The 23,491-nt window shown below is 38.4% G+C and overlaps 1 protein-coding gene and 1 non-coding gene across 11 annotated transcripts in view; one reads left to right on the top strand and one right to left on the bottom strand.

Annotated features, from left to right (window-relative positions):
- The window catches only part of Sesn (Sestrin), a 319,665-nt gene that overhangs the window by 244,937 nt on the left and 51,237 nt on the right, over nucleotides 1–23,491 (top strand). The window lies entirely within an intron of this gene.
- TRNAA-AGC (transfer RNA alanine (anticodon AGC)) lies at nucleotides 8,302–8,374 on the bottom strand. Its single transcript has one exon. It is a non-coding gene; the product is annotated as a tRNA-Ala (tRNA).

The raw sequence follows: 23,491 nt of genomic DNA, 5'->3' as shown, positions 1-23,491 counted from the left end.
TATATGTAAATGAAAAATCTTCGCTGCTAGCCCAACCCGTCACCGCTTCGCAAGAGGTTATTTAAATATATTCTATTTAAGCCGAAATTTCCGAGAACGATAACCGATTAACTACCGATATCGCGAAAGAAAATAGAGGCACGTGGGTTGTTTCGAGCGCAATCGGAAGCGATTTAGTTGGGAAATGTTGCAAGAATGGTATTTGTTCGGAACGGTATCAGTGTTTACGAAATTCGACGGTTGGTTGCGTCGAATTTGTCACGATAGACACCGAGGGACGGGAAAGAGGAAGCGACTGAAAACCGTTTGTAGATAATTTTTCGCTTATGTCGGCTCGCGCCTCAAGGTGAGACCGGTAGATTTGTTAACTTTCCAACAAATTCTTTTTTCCCAATTGCCCCGATATTTCGGGCATTCGTTATCCATCGGTGTTTTACGTCACCGAGAATACCCGAACAGGCTACCGTACTGCCGTTCGACGTTCGCGGACGCCGCAGATACGAGATCTCACTTTCGACAGACTTTAATCGTTTTCCGTCGATTATCAAGCGACAAATAAAGCTGTATGTTCTGAATGAAACGCGACAGCTTCTACAAACAACTCCTCCGGCATTATCGTATCTCGAGCCAGCCAAGCAAGAGAGAGAAAGAGAGAGTGAAGTTGACGCCGTACGCTTCAAAATCTCGTTATCCAGAATCTGACTAAAGCCTCGAGTGAAACATTATGCGACGGGATTCGCGGTAATCCGCCACGGCTGGGCCATGGTTTACGCGAAAGACTTTCCAGTCGGTCTTGATGGATCGCGAGGCAATCGCCAATTCCGTCCCGATCGGCGAAAATAAATTTCCTTTGTAACGACGTGTTTCCTTGAGCCGAGCATGAAATTTCGTTTCGTTACTCGTAACCGGACAAACGATCTGATCAGAATTCCATTAAAGCAGATTATTCCTAGAATTCGTCCCTGTAATAGTCGAGAGCAATTCATGGTGCTATTAGCAGATATGAATTGAAAAGTTGTTGGATTTAACCCATTCGCTACTAGTATTTCTTTCAATAATAGACCCCGTGGTTACAATATTTTACTAAATAAAACATTATGGTTATATTAAGTAAAACATCGTCGTTATAAAATACAAATAATGATTAAAATAAAAAATCACCGCGACTTCCTCCACATTATACCACACATTACAATATTAGATGAAAACACACGTAATTATAATTTACTCTTCTTTGCAAAGAATATGAAACATTAGTCGCCGTAAATATGTGACTCATAACAAACGTGTTAATTTTATACGTTCTTTTTAATACTGTTTTGTCATAGGCTTTGTTTTGGATAGAAGTTTATAAGCGCAGGAGGTCGAATTAAGAAGTTTTAGCTATACAATTAACTCCTTGCGTAATAACATATTTAAGGTTTAGGTTCACGAGAAAATACTATATTCTTAATCGTTTTCTACAAGATTGAAAATTATGTACTCATTGTAATTGAATGTTTACTCTGAAAGTTCAACATTAGTGTTTTAATTAATATGAATTGAATAACACCCATATTAATTAAATTTCATTTAAGCGTCTTCAAACAGGTCTCAAGCACTAAGAAAATATCTTAAGAAAAAGGAGATGTTCTGAACGCTCACGCCCTCAACGCGTTTCATCAATTCGTTTCACGCACTTTCTTTGCTAAAACATACAAACCATCGACACCTTCGCACGTCTCGCTAAAAGGCTGTTAGAAATACACTTCTCACAGTTCCAATATTTACACAAGAAAAATTAGACAAATTTGTTCCATCCTAGATTTCTCAAACGCAACAAAGGGTGCGTCAAGCACTATACCCATTCACCATTTGAAAATCCTCTATTGGAGTTTCTATAGAGGATTTTCAGTGCATCTACTGAAACGTTACTGAAAATCGTAAAACGTAAACTGAAACGTTAAATCAATTTCTTTAATAGCTTCTTAAAGAAACATTTGTTACCTTTTTAATAATTGCAAAAAGAAGAAATCAGGTGTGGATCATTTTGACCCGTCTGGTAGTTTTAGCGTTAAAAAAAGGCTCGACGGAATTTACACGCGTGAATCCAGATAAAAAAGTCATCCCGCCGCCAATCAGATCCAACCCCGGAGAGCCCAGTGAATCATTTAACCGTGATGTTATCAGTCACAGCCGCGTTCTTTTCGGATCGCTTCAAAATACTCTGTTTACACGCGACCAATCCCCCGCTGGCAAGCATCCAGCGTGTCGCGGGACCGCCTGAAAAAACAGAGTAAAAAGGAATCGACGGGGAACAGATGTTACGCTTGTGCACGAACGATCCGCCGTACATGGCGGGGCAACGTCTCGAGAGGTTCGCGGTGGTCCCCTCTCTTCCCCGTTCGTTCCCCCGTTCGATCGTCGTTATCAGGTGTTTCAACCGCGATGTCGGTAGTTATCACGTGAAAGCGCGGCAATTAAACGGCGTAGCCAATATTCGTAAACAGATTATGGCGGCTGAACGTGACGATCTTGTGTACCCGGTCCTTATTCCAACAGGAATTATGCAAGAAGCTATTTGCGACCAGCCTGAAAGCGGCGCGTGGAAAGGGGGTCGTAATTGTCGAAAGCGTGTTTACTGAGAACTGCGATGAAAAACAATCGGCCAACTTCAACGTCGAATCTTGATAAATGTCGGTCGTTGTTTTCCACTCGGTGATCGAGGGCCCGACGAAGAAGCTCTCGGACGCGGGCAGCGAATCTACGGCGTCTTGATTATATGTTACCAAGCGTATCGTCTTCAGTGTATACTTACTTCCTTGACGGAAGCTATTTCTTTTTTGGAGATTTTTTTTCAACACCCACATTATGTTTTCAATGGATCTATTGAACTAACGAGCAGAGACATCTGGGAATATTAACCCTTAAAGCTGCAGCTGATATTGTATCTGTAATCTATATTTATTTTGTTATCTATTTGTATTCTATCGACAAGATCAAGCAATTTATATAGTAGCATTGGAGACAATTAGAGTGTTATAACATTTTGGAAATTCGTTGTTTTCCTTCTTAACAGGAAGATTGCATGTGTAGCAAATGTAGTTATAGAATAGCTTTTCCTGTTCATTCAAATATTTAATGATATAAATAATGCTGTAATGGAGCTTGTAGAGTATAAGAGGTTAACATATTAAATACTGTAACGATTTTAAGATGTAGAATATGTGGAGTGAAAAAGATAGAATACTAAATTATTTAATTGAATTGCGTTGTTATTATTGCAGGTTTGTCTTGCTGAATGTGGCTGCATTAGGTAGCCTTATTTACAATATACGAATGTTTTCGGATAATCAACGTTTGATTGAAGAAATGACTGTAATTGAATTTGGTCGGGTCACCGATGATCCCCACGGCATTCAATGTAGTCAATGCGACTGGATAATTCTAACTGCTGTTTTCAGTACACTTTATTATTTATTATTTCCGTAATCAGTGTTTCCATTTCGTGTTGTTATTTGTTGTTTCTATGTGTAGATCAAATATGTTGCTTCTTTCAGTCTTCTGAAATTCAGTCCGTAATAAAATGTTCGTCTAGAACGATAAAATGTTTCTCGAAACTATTTTCGTGCGTTGCCGAGAAGCTCTTTATTTATCGTTCGGCGTTGCTCTCCCGGTTCAGACTTTCGTGAAAAGTGTTTCCTACTGATAAAACATATAACAGCTGCTATTGTCTTTAAGATTTTATTTTAAAATTTCTGGATAATATTTTAGTTGATTTATTTTGGCACAGTCCCACAATACAATGCCGTACGTCCTACCCAGACATTTGCGCTGCTTCTATTCGACTATTGTGGTGCTGTTTATGGACCTGGTTTATTGTTTCGTATTGCTTCCTGCATACCATATCGAAAACTGCTGAGTTCGTTTCTCACGTTGTTTTGGGAAGTACAACTACGTTGTTGTGTCGCTTATCGTAACTCCTCGATTCTATTTATGATATTCTATTATTCCTTTTATTAATCTATGACTAACGCTAGAACTACCGAGCATATGTGAATCGTTTATTCTGAAAGGGGCTTAAGTCCGTTTTCCAAAAAAAATCAAGCGAGAGCTGATAACAATCTTTCTTATTCTTTAACAGATTTTTCTTTTTTTTATGGACTTATGTCACTTTCAAAGTAAACGATGCATGTAATCCCTACAAAAATTGTAACAATAGATTATTTTTAGTGTCTTCAGACATTCATTATAGTATTTAAGTGAAACTATTTATTTTCAAGATCGTTTCAAATATTCAATGCATTGACGAGGTCAATAATTGCGAAACAAAAAACCGAAACCAGCCATTTTGATTGGTACGTAGTTCTAGTGTTAATAATTATATATATATCTTTGCGTAATAACAGTGAATAATGGTGATTATAAACGCGGTCTCAATCGTTATTTCTGTTCGTTTCTTGTTTTAATTCGGTATAATCGTCTTATGGTACATTATGCTGGACAGAAATCCTCTTAAAAATATTACAATATTTAATACTCCGATTATATGAGACTGTTTTCAATGATTAATTCATTAGAAATGAATTTTATAGCTGTCGTAACTCCAATTCTTTGATTCACACTTGTGAAGGATGGAAATAACATTATTCTTAATGTTATATGAAAAAACATGTTATCTTCTGTCGTTACTAATTCGTTGGCGAAATACACTTTTACTGCTTTATTACAAGAAATCATTTTCAAACTAATCACCTTGTTAAAATAATAAAGTATCAACATAAGCATTCGAAGAATGAGGTAGGATCCCTATTTAGAAGTGACGGATATGAAACAGCGTGTGATTTCACGTTTATTATCAGAACGTAAGGCATAATAATTGCATTAATAATCCTGTAAGATAATTCCTGATTCAACTGTACATCAGTTGATTACCCAATAACAACAGATTCTTCTCATCAAACTACAACTTTCTCAAAAAATAACTCGTCAAACACAAACAATAGTAAAAACCACTCAAATAAAAATCTCTATAACTTTATCGATTACTACATTCGTAGATACGGAAACCAAGAAACAATATAACCGTATATTATATAAATCTTACATTCCATATTATCAAAAAACCTCATCGAATTAAACAACCAAAATATTATTTCAATATACTTATTTTTTACTTTATTTTCGTGGAGAATATCTGGTTCAATGTCACTTGTATTCTATTATTCATACTGACGATACGAAAGGTTGCGCAGAAGGTTGCAAGCGAAGGAGCAACATTCTCGAGAACAGATTAATTTCAATCGAGCGAACCATCGGCCGTTCGCGACCGATACCGTGTTATTGCTTTCCGACCAATGAGAAAACGTCGTGCATTTTCGTCTTCTATTATTGATACTCCGTTGTCAATAGAGCCGCGAGATAATACGGTCGTGTGTTCACCGCCGCGATAATGCCCGATGTTTTCGTAAAGCAAAATGGCCGTGTGAACGGACGACACGCGTATCTGCGCTTTATCAGCGGCGCGCATTGTTATTGTACAATTCTGTCGCGCGGAATCGCGAATCGATCGTGCCCGGCAATATCGGCGATCGGGTGGAACGACTCGCGCGCCGTTTCACTCGATCCATTGACCGGCGTGCCTGGCTATTAAATTCCGTTTCCGATGCCCGACGGCCGTTTATTCCGTGGCTAACGAGTTGCCGCGTAAAATATCTACCGCGGCCATTCGACGAATTATTTGACCTGGAAACAATCTAATTGAAACTTTTGTTCAAGCTCTGGTAGTTTGAATTATTGTGAGCGATCTATACAATCTTCTAATAAGACGAATTAATGTAAATACTTCAAACTTGAGTTCATTTAACGGTAATGCAATCGACTGGTTCGAGTGAAATTGGATTTTTTTCATTTTGTAATCTTTTGCTTTTTCAATGTTCAATGTAACATAGGGTTGTAAGAAGTTAAATATATTAGCTTATAATAGAGTGAAAAGTTTGTACTATGGAAAGATTAATTAATTTAGAAGCGACTCGATCCCTTGTTTCGGAATTTATTTTATGGTTAAATGTAATTTATGGTGAAATTTCAGTGTTCCTGAGTGCAAAATAATTCTTGGTACAATTAATTTCAATGTGATGTCTTTTATACGAGTGAGAGTCAATGTTATAAAGTAAGACGTTAATCTTTACCTTTCAGATACTGCAAACATGACGTTTATACATTTGGTTTAATGCTTAATTTGGTGTGAGAAGTATTCTTAACCTTTAAAATACATGCCCTCAATAATAAATGTAACATTTATTTTCCTCCTAGAATATTTTCTGATCATTGATTCATTTTACAGTGCGTTTAACCCCTTCCCTTATAATATCGCATCAGACGCGTGACAAAAGTTTCAAATATAGTTTGACAAATATGAATATTACTTAATTTTTCCAGATCCCAATTAAATATTATTTTCTTATTATTAATTGTAATGCTTCCGAGTAAACGTAGACATAGAATAAGCGTAGAATTTTCTTCTTTTCCTAATGAGTCATGATCAATAAAATATCTGTTGAGCGCAATTGGGAAAGAAATCATAGGGAAAAGGGTTAACCGGGAATCGGCGCCGAGCATTCTCGACAAAGTGCTCGAGCTAAGTAGCCGTTTAGCGGATTATTGAGAGGCCCTTTCGGCTATTACATCCGTTTTCCCTTTTAACCTTTTTGTTGAAATTACGGTAGCTAGCACGGTCGATCTACAGCGGCCGCGAACAGCTGTATGTGCCGCACGTTTCGGTCCCGAATATGGAACGGCGCGTGGTACACACACGTCCACATCACGGTATTGTTACATCGTCGGGGCCGGCACAGTAAGCCGCCTGTATCGGCTCGGAACGTGTCGTTACAGAAAATCTTTGTACCGCAGCTGTTTGTCGTGATAATACGCGAGCGGCTCGCGAGCGTGCTCGTCACCGAGACCGGATCGATCCGAGCGACAAACAATGCCCCTATCGCGGCCTTTCGATTCGACTTTGTTTCAACATCGAAGGACGCCGGATGTCGCATGGTCGCCGCCGATGATAGCTACGTGATCGTCCTTATTGACAACGAATTTTAGACAACAAATCTGATCGAAGACGCGTGGACCGCTACTCCTATGCAAACGTTAATACGGTCAGTATACTTTGGCAATCCTTACTGTTTAGACCGGTGGTTCTCAAATTTTCATGGACAAGGAGTTTCTGAAAATGATATTTATTTACGACTCATTTTCTTATAAAATTATATGTAAACATTATGTAAACACAGTTAACTCTGGAGGCTAACCCATTTTTTTTACATATTTTTAGCATAATTTGGCTGAAGAAATATAATTTTGAATGTATGTTGCACAAATTATATGTTTTGAGGACTTTTGCAAATTCTTTTATTGTCATTTACGTTTGAATGATGAGGCACCTGAAGAAATTGTTTAAGTAGTTTTATATGTAATTTTATAATTCATATAGGAATGATGTGGGTGCTAATGTGTTATAAACCTGTCGAAAGTTTCATTTTTTTATGATTTCACCATGCTTTTATATCTTTACTGCGAAATTATGCGAGGATTTGACTGAAGTGTCATTTATATTTTAAATTAAGTATTATAGTAAGTGTTTTAGGTTTTTTTCGGGTAAGGATAAAGTTACTAGTGATAAAGGTACTAGTTTAAGGATAAAGATACTAGTGGCAAAAATTACTGAAGCAATGTGCTCGCGCAAAATTCATTGAAAAAGATATCGATTTTTGTATTCCGATGCAATCTAATCGAGGAGCTAGATGAGTCAAGTCTTTCAACAGTTTTGAAAGTGAAGGAGATTGATTTGTTTTCCATTATCGGTGTGTACAAAACTGTAGAGTCGATTCCTCGAAGTGACATTATGTACCACACAACGTTGTACATATAGTTTGACTTCTGTATATCTGTTTTTGGAACAAATATTGGGGTTGCAGTTATTAGTGAATTGTCTATGTGTGGCTACTTTCGATATCGTTCAATGGGTGAAAGATATTTCTACGAATGTTTTAATCGGTCGTCGGACTGCTTAATATTTTATAACTTCTAACTTCTATGAGATAAAAATAAAAGTAATTTTATAATATTAATTACTTATTTGCTTCTCTGCTTGATTTGAAGCTCTAAAACTTAGAAATAAACGCAATTTTATTATTTTCTTACAAAATACTATTAAAAGACAAACATAGATTACATTTAGAAAATTTAGGCAATATGCATTACGATGTATAAGAGTTAAAAAATATTAATTCCTACAATAATTTAGGAAAAAAATGTAATTGGAGGCGCCGGGTATCGATCCCGGTACCTCTCGCATGCTAAGCGAGCGCTCTACCATCTGAGCTACGCCCCCCGACAATCAGCCCTGGAATTCTGTGAAACTTTGATAACACGTCCCAATTTCATGACTATCAGTTTTTTTAACAGATCCGAAGTTGCTAATTGACAGACTGTCGATTAGGGAACCGGTTACATCCGATTCACCGCAAGAATCGAACTATTGTCCTTCGTGAAATTCGTTTATCGCCGATCTCTCCCCGTATTACTCATTGTTGAATCATCATCTATGTGTGTCAGATCGTTGCACTTAACGACTTACTAAGCCGTGGCTCTCGCGATCCTACGGATCACGGTAATCGCCGATTGAAAATGGTTTGATTCTTTTCATTTATCAGTCGAGCCTTTCTTTTTATTTTCGTTTCGCAACGGTTTGTTATTTCTTTGGCGTTAACTGCTTCGCACGTTACTACAAAATGGCGTGCGAAGAGAAGAGAAGTTGTAAAGTAAAATATTCATCTGTTAATTAACTGGATTTCTATGAATAAGAATGAACCAGACTCATTTTATACCGTATTAACAACAATTCTGCGAACAGCCATGCAATCTGTGTTAATAAAAAATTCTATTAAGCAATAAAGAGTAATGATAGTCATACAAATGATATTATACAAATATAGAGTATCGTGGTACACTAAACATCATAAATTATTCGGTCTCATAATTCGGCACGTTTTCTTTTGAAATGAAAATAAGGAAGAAAGGAATTGGTAATTACTCCAATGGAAATAAGAAATATTATTTAAAACGATTATTCTCAACTGACTTAATACAGTGAATACGTCTACTAATTGTAAATTCCAGGCATTAGAATTTTAATATTGCGTTAAAGGTAAATAACGTCAGTGATAACTACTGCCAAAAGTTAATAATTTTAAAATAGAAAAAGCATCTTTATCTTTCTAATAAAGTGAAGTAACAGATGTTTATATCCGAAATAAAATGGTGAATATAAAAATAATGTACACGTTAAATATTGTATTAATCAAATAACATCAATGAGTATGTTATTTAAGGTTTCTAAGTTTAGTAAATAAAAAATGGCATTAATGTTTGAATAAAGCTTTATTTCAACGATACCGAGTCCTGATAAGAAAAGGCTTGAGTAGATAAGAGATCAATATCGAACGTTACTAATAACATGTAACAACAGATATTCCATTATTAGAATTAAACTCGGAGCTCAAGATGAATAGATGACGCGCGAAGGTTCGCGATCCATTCGCTGTATTCAACGATCTATTTCAAACCGGTCGTATAATATGCTTTTAGTCATGCTTCTTATGCGACATTGGGCATTTGAATTCGTTCTTTTTTTTCGTAAGTCTTGCGCTTTCCTGAGGTTTTCAGTGCCATTTTGAACGTACAATGCCGTCTGCATTATTTCGAAAGCACTTACAAGGATGCGTCATTAGCAGGGGAATAAAGATGATCCGGCGATGGAACATGCGGGGGACTCTTGCGTGTGCCATGAAAGCCGGGAAGATAACATGCCGGGCGAGAAATAAAGTCGGTTAGTTGGCAGACTTGAGTCATACCTCGAACAAAGGTACTTTCGATCGTTCGAAATGTCTGAACACGGGTTGAACGGTACAACAAGTGTGCGCACACGTCTTAGAATCGTGTGTCATGTGTAGACGGCGACATTCCGTCTACGATCCTTTGTCCTCGAGTGATCGATCCGATATCATGATCAATGTCTGGGATCTGATTTTGTAACAAATATTTTTGAGTCATATAATCATCGTTTCTCAAGAATAATAATCTACCATAAAAGATACAGTTATTAAGACATTTTAATACATTTATAAGATCGTTTCTATGTGTGTCGTGTCGAGAAGAATAAAAGGATTCGTGCAATAAGAATGAAAAAATAAAATATCTCTTATTATTAATATCTCTTATTATAAAATATCTCGATTATTAGGTGAATTGTTCAATGAGAAAAAAGCGAACAAATGTGGATTTGATAAGATTTATTCTATAAATCTTAAACTTATCTATTTCTTAGTGCATAGTTTTGGTCGACAAAAGCTAGAACTGTACACGATCAAGGAGAAGCATATACTTGTGATGAGTAAGTATAGTAACAATGATACCACGGTTTTGATAGATTCTTGTTAGGCCAGGTCCACACAGAAATTTTCCACACAGGTGTTCACAAGTAGCTCGCCAAACATGTTCGCCTACAATATGGACAATTTTGCGAATAAAGAACTTATCACTGAACAACAAACAATGTTTAACACTTTGAACGCCGTAATATTAAACAAACTTTTGATCTACCGGTTACGTTCTCTTTTCGTTTTATAATTTGCTGGAAGTAACATAAGATAATCATATATTGTGATCTTGCATGTACTTCATAGAAGTAGATTTTTTAAGTGTGAATCACGTGCGCACCGCTCGGTTCAGTAAAAATTTCTTCTCGGGCCACACGGTGCACACGTGAACAAATATGGTATGAGTCGTATTTGATTCATACGGCAGTCAACGTGTTAACCAGTTAACTGCGCTTGACGAGTATACACGTCATCTTAAAGCTTGAAATGATACTAATTCTTTTAACTATGAATTATTTATCTTTTTCACATGAACACGTAATTATTCTTTTTTGTTTTGCTTTGATTTTTCATTAAAATATACTTTACGTGCATTCGTCCTGCGTTTGACGAATACACACTTTATTGTTTGATTTTATCGTGCGCAAAACGAGAGATTTTTCAAACTAAATTCCATAGTTAACAGGTTAAAGGATCTACTCGCGAGCCCGAAATGTGTCCGATCATATCTATAATACAGAGTATCGAATGAGCAAATCACCATCTGCTTGTTAGCAACTAGCTACAGTGTGAACGCGATACTGTTTTCCTCAGCAAGCAGTTCCCGAACAGTTCACGTAGCTACCGGCTGGTAGCAAACAATTGTCTTCAGTCTGAACTAGTCCTTATTGACCCACTCGTGTAACAAGGAAAGAATAAACAAATTGCGACAAAGTGAGATGTAACGATTGGAAGTGAACATTGGTGAATGAAACCGGTGGACGCGGAGATCTGACTTTGGAAGAGATGAAGTGCAGCTAGCGAACGATTCCTCAAGACGTAAGAGGCGCATTGTACCTTCCGTGTTATAGAGGATTCTACTGTATACAATTTTCATTATTTGAAATGATCTGAGCGGACACGCGGAGACGGTCAAGCCTCCCGAGACCGGCACGGAAATCGTGGAGAACCCTCGCGGGAGGCCATTAGTCTTCTCTAGCGTGTCGAGTCGCTCCTCCCTCGAGGAATGAAAGGGAGAAAGTGTTGCTGTCCGCGTGTCCGTGACTTTACGGCCCGCGCGGGTTCTTCGGGCCGGCAAGCGCCATTGTACGAACCACAAAAGAAACGAGGAACGACGGTGCTTCCAACACGAAGTGCCGCGTGGAACTAGAGTTTTCCCCCGCGCGATTTACTTGAAGTACCGCTCCACGAATGGATTTATTATTCTGTATAGCCGAAATTTATAGCAATCGATAAGGCAACATATATAATCGGAAAACTTTCAGTCAAGAAATCTTTGTCACCCTTTACTTTTGGTAAACTTCATTTTTGCCGGTTGTTTCTACTTCTTCTTTTTGTCGATTACCGATAATAGGTTATAGGGATTTTGAAAGTACAAAATGCAAATAGTCAGGTATATGAACTATTTAAGGTGTAATGTATTTTATAATATTCCTTGAGAAAATCTTATTTTCTATCACAGTTACATTTTTCTAATTATATTCTTTAAAATTTTAAGTTCAATTTTTACATTTAATTGGCATCTACGCTTTACTTATGACATCTAGATATATGAGATTAGGCATTCGAATACTCGTTATGGTTTTATACGAAAGATTTATTTACAGTATATTACTTTAACATCTACAATGTAATCTGTAATTTTGCGGTAAGCAATAAAGCGCCGAAGTAATTATTTTCAATTAGATATTATATAGATTTTCTATTAATATGCTCGTTTGCTTCAAAGTAATTAACTCTAGTATCAATTATCTCATAAAACAACTAGAAATATGTACCCATGAGATAGCCGAGTGTCACATGTCAGTTAGTAGGTTAAAGATACTAGTTCTACCCGAAACTTGGCTTTCGTGATATTACTTTTACCACTCCCCTCTATACGACGGTAGATCGCGTGTCTTTGGCACGTGCACGTCCATCATCGAGGCTGACAGCCGTCGAACGCGCAACGACAGACGGTCCGGGATGATCGTTCCGGACCGCGAGTGATTTCGTGTGACCCCGTTTCGCCCCGCGGAACGGACGTCTCTTCGCGCCGCGACGCGACAGATCAGTCACCCTTCGTGACTCGAGACGTGTATTCACGGTGGCGGTAGTGTTCGTGCAGCGAGGAAATCTCTTACGAAAATAGTTTTAAGTCTAGTTTCTTTTTTTCTGATGTTTTCGAACTCGACGGTTTCATAGTGTTTGGCAATGCAGGTTGTGCCATTTTATAATAGCTAAATATTGCAGTGCAACTCATTGAGGCTATTAAATATTCCACTGTCAAAAATCCAATGAGAGGGATGAACTCGTTGAATAACAAAGAGGCAACAGGAAAGAAAAACAAAAAACTGTCAGAATTGCAATAGTTCCAATACAGAAAAATGCGATCAATAAAATGTTTCTAAACACACAGAAATTCGCTGATACGAATAAGTAAACTGCAGCGAATTTTCCAGATCAAGTGAAGATAACGTTCTACCAGACTACTGCATTCGTTTCAATAAAATGTGTAATACGATATGTATAAAAGTATCTGATACAATTTAAAAAAAAAAATAACGATCTTGGAAATTACCCTTTAAAATAACTGTTACTTAATAGTTCACAGAAAAACAGTGCATTTTCTGACATTTCCAGCGGTATCCGAGTGATATTTGACGGCATGATCGATCGATCCAATAAATTCCAGTAAAAACACCTTTACATGTTTCATCGATCGTAAACCAAGGTCTCAAAATCCCTTTCGAAAGTATCGAGGCACCGGAGATCAAGCTTCGTCGAAAGATTCGTTCGTTCATGCGATTTTCGCTGATCCAGGTCAAAAATGTATTCCGGGATATCGCGTCGGGAATTCGAGATGTTACGAAACCAATCTCGGTAACGGAAGTGTTCGTGGGGGGTGACGAAGGAGGATCCACGCGCTGCTCGCAGATAAAGAGTCCCACGTTCGGCTCCGTGTTTCGTAATTGCGGGCGAAGACGTTAATCGGCAATTTGTTCCTCGTTACGGCGGGAACGATAGTCGGCCGGCGCACGGGCTTTTCATCGTCCGGCGATACACTTAGCTCGGCTCTGACTCATCGTCGCGAAAGGATTCTAGAATGTTTTTTACTGCAGCGGCCTTGATTTGACGCGAGCACTGAGCGAGCGGTTCGCTTGTTCGCTCGCTCCGAGGAAAAATAAAAGGGAATACCGATTAGACGCCCGGTGAGTCGCACGAGCGCGGATCCACAATTAAACGCGTCGATCAATCATTCTCGCCTGCTTCTTATACATGGTGTTACCTAAATCGTGGTGCCAACGAGGAAGTGAATCTACGCGAAGAAATGTGAAATTGAATTTCCTTGTTGAAGATTTTATTTGAGAGATAATTGGTTTTGAAAATCCGTCTGACACGCTATGATATTTACAAGAAGTGGGAACTGCAGGTTACGAGTAGACATTAGCTGATTTATACTTTATAGCACGCATATTTGAGAAATATTCAAACGCGATTATCTCAAAAATGAAGTCACACATAGTATAATAATATTAATCCTGCAGAAATCAACATTTTAGACAACTTTGTTCTGTACATATGATCGTTCCCTACGTATGATAATAAGGCTTAGTTGCCAATATATTCACAAAACACTATCCAGTTTTTCGTACATGGTAGACCGAAGCGAATCGGTTCACAGAACAAGTCGAATCGTAATAAGAATCAAGTCTATATTTGCCATACCGCAAATGATGTGTCTCACTTTTAGTTTTTTATTTATAAAAGAAATATTTAAAAATTCTTGTTCGTTTCTTACTATTAATACTAAACGTACCACTTTATATACGCTTGTACTTACCGCAATCGGTTAAATAACTGGTTTTAAAACAAAGTTAAACAAATTAAATGATAAATCTTTCTTAGTGAAAAGAGAAGCAAAAGGAAAGACCAAAATGAGCAAACTGATCAATTGGACAATATAAGAACTAATGTAAAGTTAAACGGACAAAAGAAAGAACAAAATTTTTCATCAAATTTGAAAACCGGTCGCAGTACGTTTAGTGTTAATGTTCAAGTATTTTTATTTCTATGTCAAACAACAAATAATCCAATTCGCCTAGACCTACTCTACAATAATTCCCTCCCCGATTCTGCCATTATTTCAGAAACACCCAGTGCATATTCACGTTCATACTCGCCCAACTCTCGTTTTTATCGAGTCTTCCTCCGACTCGGCCAACCGTCCCTCGCGCGCTTCCCCACATTCTCCGATCCCACTGACCGAAAGACCGATCGTGTAATCACGTTCGTGGAGGGGTGGGCAGTTAGATAAGAGGAAGAGCAAGGGCGGTTTTCACGATTCCCTCCCGTGAAAACTACCGGAACGGACAGTAAGAGGTCTCGCGACGATTTCGCTGACCGTTGCGAGCAGCCAGCAGTGCGGCGTTCGTGAGAGCGGCCGAGAGAAAAAGAGAGGGCATGAAAGAGAGAAACACGAGTTCTCTCCGTTATAACGGCACAATGCGTGCGACCGGCTGAAAACTACAGCTGGCCGAGAGAGAACGAGTGCTCGGATAGTAGTCCGAGTGCCGGGATGGAAAACGGCGCGCGGTCGAAACACATTCGACCCAGAGAAACGAAGAGAAGAGGGGAAGAGAAAAAACACAGGGAGGGGCGAGAGAGAAAAAGGTGGAAAAACGGAGGAAACAAGAACAAAACTAGTCGTCCGTGAATGTTGCACGTTGGATGCAGCGTGTGGGACGTTGCAAGCGGTGTAACAGGCAAGGAAGAGACAGGTAACGAAGGGGTAGATGGTTAAAGGGTTGAAACCGAACGAGAGAGAAAGACAGACGTTGGGCAGAGGGCGTGGATACGGATAAAAAGCCGCGGATATCGCGGGGTACGGAATGAATGAGGGAAAGCTGAGGGAGTGAGATAAAACAAGAGAACGACAGTGAGAAAGAAAGAAAAAAAACGTTGTTGCCAGGATAAAAAACGAGGATCAAAAGAGCAAGATAGAATGGAAGAAAAGAGAAGGAAAGGGTGAGGGAAATTGTGCGACGGAAAAGAGAAGAAGGGGAAAATTCATCGTAGAGGAGAAGGAATAGAAAGAGAAAGCTAGAGAGAAAGAGAGAGGGGGGGGGGGGATGAAACGAGCAGTCTTGGGGGAGGAGAATCGAGGGAGGGGAATTTCCGAGTGACGGGGCCTATAATATCGTATGGCAGTGCCGTAACGAGAGGCGCTTTCCCGAGCGTTGACCTCTTCACGCTTCCAATACTAACCTCGCCCAAACGCTTGCTCCCAGGAATACGAAATAATAGAAACTTCACAGCGTGATCCCGCGTCGTGCATTGCGGAACGGAACTGGAGCACGGGTCTTCGTGGAAACTGATCGGCCAGGAGATCCAGAAGCTCTAGTCGGGGTCTACAGGCAGTTCGTCGGGCTATATCGGGGGGTTTCGATGACTGTTTCCGGGCTCAAGCGAGCTGTTTCTACGATCCCTTTAAATCGCCTTCTTCTGGGAACTCGGCCGGGCGAACGGCCTGCTTCCCACTTTCATACCTTCCCCCCATCCCTCTCGACACACCGACGACCTTACACGGGGAAAATCATAACGCAGATCAATACGATCGCCGCTCGAACAATGGGATCATTGTTACCTTCGAGTTTCCCGACGCGAATTTCCCTGACCTATTGCCGCCCCATTCGCGTTTCGCGATGCATTGATCGCGAACTAGCCATTTCCCGCCGCGGGAAATCTTGTTTTCCGTGGGCACGCTCGCGGGGATCGATAACGAGGCGAGTTTTCTAGGTCTTTTCTGTTGTTTTATTGATATGAGTGTGATGTTTGTTTTGTTGGGTTCAACCCTTAACGGAGCAGTGCCGTCATATGTGCAGCATGGCACTTTTACTTACTAGGTTCAATGCCGCGTATACGGCGGTAAAAATCATTTTATTATTTTTATCATTATTATTGTTGTAATATTTACAATTAACACGTTAAGTATTGTGCTGGGTCACTTTTGTGAACTTGTTTTCCCTTGTTATCTATGTCATGGTATCTTTTGGTAAATAAAGTTGAAATTTTTCTGGCTTGTTAGGCGTTAAGTTTTAGATTCTATAGAAATATTATATTTTATGGAAGTATGTTTGTAGTTTTGTGTAAATATATAATTTACACGAATAAATCGATTCGATGCGTTTTGCTCTATGGTTCTATGAATGCAAAATTGTGTTGTTCTTTTTAATGATGAATCAGTTTAAAATGATTTGTTGATAATTGGGTGATTAATAAATTGAGTAATTAAATATAATAATGTTAGTTGGGTCCTTTAATACGTGAAATTTGAAAATATATAATATTTAATACTTCACAACAAAAGATTTTTCAACCCCTGTTGTAGACCGATCATGGCGTATCGTTGATCGAGAAGAGTGTCTTAATGCAATTAGGATCATTGTGTTCGATCAGATAGAATGGGTAGCTCAGTGACGTCCGGAACGAGATTCGATGATTCTCATTGTATGACACTGAGTAAGGGACATTAATTTGTTATCGCTTATAAAAGTGTTGCAGGAGATTGTATAAAGTATCGGATAGTGTAGGATCATTTCCGTTTGAATGGTTTAATGTTTTCTGTTTAATCTTTTAATGTTTAATGAAAATGAAATCTATAGTTTAAGTCATTCGTTTTCCTGATCCTTATTTACCTAACGAGATAAATCATTCTTTCAGTGATAAACGTTTTATATCGAATCAATAATTAGATTCAACTCAAAGTCGTCTTTATTTATCTGCTTGTACCCCAATGTGATATTTGGAGCTAATATAAGCTAAAATACTATTTTCTGTCCTAATTAGTTGTTAATTGAATCTTTCTTGTTGACCACTGATTTTATAGTTCTATAAATCTTCGTTATAAAATTAACGACTTTGAAAATAATTATCTTTCAACCCAACCTGACCTGATTTTCTATCGAGTAGTGTAATCTAAGACTTTAACATTAATTATGTGTGTTACACAATATAACGGTTAACCAACAATAAGGGAGCTAATATCTAAAGTATTTGAAACTTATGTGTTTCTTTATTGTTCTTTATATTATGAAAGGCTAAAAATCTTGTTGAAAGGATTAAAAATTTGATTGACGTTGATTGCAGTTAACTATTTTTTATCAATTGAGCATTAACTCTCGCAGTGTCGACACTTTACCAATTGCAGAATTCCATATCGGGCCATGATTGACTCATACGCGTGCTTCTTTCATTGCATTATCATTTATAGCACTTACAGTAACTAATACTTTAAACTCATAATCTTTATTCAAAAGAGAAATTTAAATAGAAAACTTCAAATTAAATAATAGCTAAATGAGTTACACAACAGTTGTATATAGTATAAATAATATAGTAATTCCCGATGCAGAACATAATATATATATATATATTATGCAGTATATTTATTACACTACAGAGTTCTCGAAAATGTGGATCTAAATTGATCGGTCAGGGTGCCTCGAAGGTTAAAAAACGTAACATGCGCGTACTTCTTAACGTTACTCGCGTTCTCGACAAAGGCTCGTCAGTGTTTTGAGGAAATGAAAGAGGGAGAGCCCTTCCTTGCCTCCTTCTAAGGCTTTATTTCGCGTTGTCCTTGGAAAACAAAGGAACCTTAAAGGCCCTGAATGGCTCTTCATCATCTCTCCCCTCGTTACAAAGAGGTCGGCTCTCATTGATCCGAATAGTTACGCCGGACGCTCGCCGCCATGAACATTCGCAAGTCGCAGCATTCTTGCATACACACCCATCGCGATAATATACTCTCTCCACCCTCGTGAAGGAGTCTTTTCATTAACGTTGATAAGCAGCGCCGAACGTGCGTCTTCAAAGAATCTTCGATTATGCGAAGAGAGATTACTGGTTGTTGTTTTATTGCATATCCATGGTTGCAAGGTAATGCTGCGCATTACATTTTCGAAGAACTCGAGTTCGCAGTTTAAGATCTAACAATTGGGATTTATATCTTTAGAAAAAAGGAAGAAATAGACTAATCAATCTTCTTTCGAAAGTACAGATAGAAAAAGTATTACTACAGTGATAGATTCCAATAAAAAGTTTGTAACGAAACTAAACGAACATAGAACAAAGTTTCAAACAATACATAAAAACAGTGAAATAGCTTTCGTTTTATACGAACGGTATATCGATAATATATCACACTACATTTCTCTATTATAATGTTGTGAATTTTATTTCCAAAATCCATCCCTCAATATTACAACATTATTATCACTAAAAGCTTTTCAACCACCCCAGTTCCCACAAACAAGGAACCCCAACGCATTACATCGTCGGCGACCGGCAGCCATCACGGTCAACGTTAACATCTGGTGGCTCCGTATGGTAACAGAAAAGAAACGGAATCCGATCGTCGAGCGTCGGGGAACGTGTTAAAGGGACCAGAAGCAGTTCGGCTTGCCATTTAAATCGCCAGGTAAAACCTTCTCGAATCGAGAGAAGAACAGTTTCCTCCAATGCAGGTATAACCATGCATCTTGGCAATACGGTGATTTCGACAAAGATTCGCGAAGTTCCAACTCCCTCGTGTTTTCCGATCGCCGAGAGCCGTGGAAACAGCGACAATGAGCCGGCACTCGTTTACTTTTACCAGCATGAGCCGCGTAACGCGTTGCATCGGTCGAATAATCAGATGGGATCGATATTTTTAGCACGGTTCGTACTCCTGTTGCTAGGGCATCAGCTGATCAAGCCGGCCGTCCGCGTTCGCCAGCCTCGTATCTACGGCTCTCCGTGTGTCCGCCTCCCTCCCTCGAACGATCGCCTCCTTATACGTCTTCTTAGACAAACATATTGCGCAATTCGTTGCATTAGCGAAATATCACGGTGAGTCAGAGGCGAGCGAGCGACGGGCACATCGTTTTTCAGGAAATCTTCGGAAAATTCGCGTGCCGGGTATTCGGGTTGGTGCCCGCTGTTGCTACGGTACTGCCGACCAATCGCGTGGCTGCAGAACCGGCGAACATCCCCTCCAGCTGTTTGCTCCCCACCTAGCCGGCCTGATCAGATGATCGCCGCTCAGCTTGGCTATCGGGGCATTAGTTATCGTCAGTTAGCAACCGGCTCTCTTTCCGTGCACATCGTTCACCGTAGAAACCCCCTATGCACGTAATGTCCAGTGTAACCTGATTCGTGTGCTCTCACCCCCTCGAGTTTCGTTAACTTTTCTTTCTTTTCTCTTCATTTCTGAGTGGTCGGTGTTTTTCTGTGAACGGTACTATTGTAATATACCAGTAGTTTAAGTATATTCCGCCTGATACAGACAGTATATAATAATTGAATTTTCGCTCGGTTTGCGTCTTTACGGGTGGTCAAACGGGAGAAAGAAAAAGCCGGGTACGACTGAATCCCGATGCATCTACCCGCTCACGTCAGGGTACCAGCAATACTTCTGTGATATTTATTATGACCGGTAATTTCTCGCCGGTGTACCACGAGCGTGACAACTCACGGACGTTTAATCCGAAGGGAAGACCTACCGTTAAAACTTACCGGTGAAAATAAGACAGAAAGAATAATCCTACCTTCGTAGAAAGAGTCAGGGATCTAAAGGATCCAAGGAGCGTGACGCAACCGCGCATCATTTTACTCGGACCGTTTTTTCTACGAGAGAGCTTTAAAAAGGGGTTGCCAAAGACACCCCACCAAGAACAGCCATCTTTTTCTTTTAACGAATTCGTATACACTACCGAAGTCTTTCATATTATATCTTTATACGTATATACATATAAATATATATATACATAGATATACATATACATATATTATTACGAATAGTGTATTTATTAAAATCGTCCAAAATTCCTGTGGCTAACGTGACCGAGTCTTACCCGAAGGCGGATACGATCGCAAATTGTGGTGGTGCCGCCAACATGGGTCAGATTGGAAACGACGTAAGTTTTTTTGCACAAATTTGTCTATCCTATTTTTCCCGTTGTTTCGTTTTCTTCTTACTGAATATAATTGGAAATTGGCTCGTTTCGTTTTCGAGCCAAGATATCATGTCCGACGAATACTCAATGATTTAGAGTACAATTAAACACAAAAATATTCAAAATTTACGTTTACGACTAAAATTAGTAAGTTTACGATTCCTTAAGAATAGTCGTATAATATAATGATCCTGCTACAAAATTCGTATAATCCTGTCGAATTGATTTTAGTTTAATTCAGTCTAGAGTGCAGAGATACGTAGAAAATAATATTATAATGAATAAAGGAATATTTTTAGAAGTTTTTGCTCTTAATCTGACGATTCACGGACCACCGTGGCGCCGGTCGTGACTCGTTTTTCCTCTCGCCTGGTAACAGCGAAAAACGGAGAGGATCGACCGGCTTTTTCGGGCTTCCCGCACACGCGTTTCTCGCAATTACGGCCGCTGTTACGTACGCGTGCGTGCAGTTTCTCTGCGCACGCATGCGGCCAGCGCATTCGGAAAGTCACCGAGACCTTACGACTCATTGGGCAGAAATAGAGTGCGATATATGAGGTTGCATCGAAGCACCGGCATCGGATTGAAAGAGCCGGAGCGAACGTTTGCTCCGAAACGTCAGTCGTGGTCCACGGATATAAAGAATTAGTAAAACTGCTAATTTGGTGAAGGTTCGCTATAAGAAAAAATGCATTTTAATCGTGAGATTTAGTCGAGTGGAAAAAGATTGAATGTTTCCTTGGGACATCAGTCATCTTTGTTCCAAATTATGTACACAGTATTTTTGATATGATTTTTTAGTTTTTAGGTGTAAATGAAGTATTTAGATTCAGATTTTATTGGCCTAATGGTCACATGTTTTATTTTAACATTTATTATCTAGCGTTAATGTCCGCTGAGAGTTCATGAAGCCGGTGTCTATAGAAGCTAATGCACTTGTTGCTTAGTGTTTTGTGAGATCATTGTTATTTTTAACGGAAAATGTAATTTTTTATTTAGTTTTAAAATTAAGTATTTTTGAACACTTTTATGTCATTTTATCTTTGTAGAATGAAAATTTATGCAAAAAGATTTGAAGTATTACCATGTTTACCACATCAATCATGCGTGAGTGACAATTTTTTATTCAGACGTAAAACTTAGCTTGGAATAAACATAAATTTATATTTTATTAAGCAAATCATTTCGATTTCGTGGGATTTTTATGGATGTTGGCTTAGCAATCAGTCATAATTTAGCAGGAAAACATTGAGATTTCAACAATTGTGAACATTTTGGTTGGCCGTGCACCTAAAAGAGCTACATTTGTAAAAATGTTTGCATACTGTGAAAACAGATTATTTCTGAAGAGTTTATAATCTTTATGATTAATTTATCTTCAATTCTTGCCAATTACTATTTAACTGTTAGTTTATTATATTATAGGGTTAATAATGTTTCATTTTCTCTTTAGTTAATTAATTTTACATGATAAAATCCTCATTGAGAAGAAGTAAAGTTATTTTGTTCGAAAAGAGATTAAATAATTCGGTAACTATAAGTAATTACAGATTAATCATTGTAATCTTATCAGTTTTCCACGGCAGTGCAATATTAACTTTAAAGATTATATACAAATTTAAACATTCAGTCTTATCTCTGGCATTATAAATTATAAAATTTTTTCAAGTCAAACAAATAATATAAAACTTTTGAATTATAGTGTGCATATCGCAAGAGAATCAGATCTCGAACTCGTTTTTCATAGTCTCGTAACCTCATACTATACTTACGTATGAAAAAGAAAATGTTGAGTTTACCCATTCACGACGGAACACTCTTTACAACTGCACAGACTGTTTTGAAATTTACTAAGCCCTTGGGTAACTAATTTTTCTAAACATCCATATTAAAGAAATGTTTCTTAGAAATGTATATATAAATTAACTATCACAATTGGAGAAGTGAAACAAAATTCCTGAAAACCCAGTGCAAGACAGGTTGTATCATCATTTGAAACTTAAAAACTGCTCTAGTTTCTCATAAAAAGTAGTAGCAGAGTCACTTTTTCGCATACTACCTTGCTCTTCGTTTTTGCTACGAACGATTGACATATCAATCATTTCCGATGAGTAATCTGTTGCTTCTCGCCGTATCGGTATCCCCAAGGCAATCGAGTTTGTATTGATATCTTATTCATAATCTCGAGTTGAAGATGTTATTCGAAACTTTTGATCCAGATAAGATTTTTCGACCGGCAATAATTTCTTCGCACGCCCGGCGTGCGTAATAATTTTGTCGAAACGTGTTTCGGGTTTCGGGCACTGCTCCGATCGGAAACATAAGGGAAAAGAGAAATAAAAGCCGAAGAACTTTTGTCAGGTCACAATTTTCGAGAACGAGGACCGGTTACCTGTGGTTCTGGCAAATCGTTCGCGTTCTATTTCCGTGCGTGTTTTAATCCGGAAGGTTTCATAACTGCGAGGTAGCAGCCCCTGGTGAACGATTCCTTTTTTCTCGAAGTTAACACTGGAATTAACGAACAGTTAAAGTGATCCATCTTCAGTTTTCGACACAAATTGGAGCGCTACATTTTTCAAGATCCGTCGAGATTTTTATTAAGGTACCTGCACAAAAGAATGCATTTATCTAACGGTAGAACTATCGAATATGTACTTGATGTGATTGATACGTACCTTTTACAAAAACTATAAGAGTACATTTTTAAGTTTCTACTGATATTTATTCATTATGCAAGTAAAACTATTAATTCTTTCAAAAAGTGAAACGTCTAACCCCATTTTTCTAATCGTTTCAAATTTTAGTGCCAAAAAAATTCAATCGATCCTGTGATGCTTAGTGCCCTTTCGTATAGGAATGATTCATTTAACATAT

This window comes from Nomia melanderi, chromosome 9 (genome assembly GCF_051020985.1).
Source record: "Nomia melanderi isolate GNS246 chromosome 9, iyNomMela1, whole genome shotgun sequence".
Classification (NCBI taxonomy): Eukaryota; Metazoa; Arthropoda; class Insecta; order Hymenoptera; family Halictidae; genus Nomia; species Nomia melanderi.
Note: the sequence above shows the minus strand (reverse complement) of the source record. Positions and strands in the feature narration are given on the sequence as shown.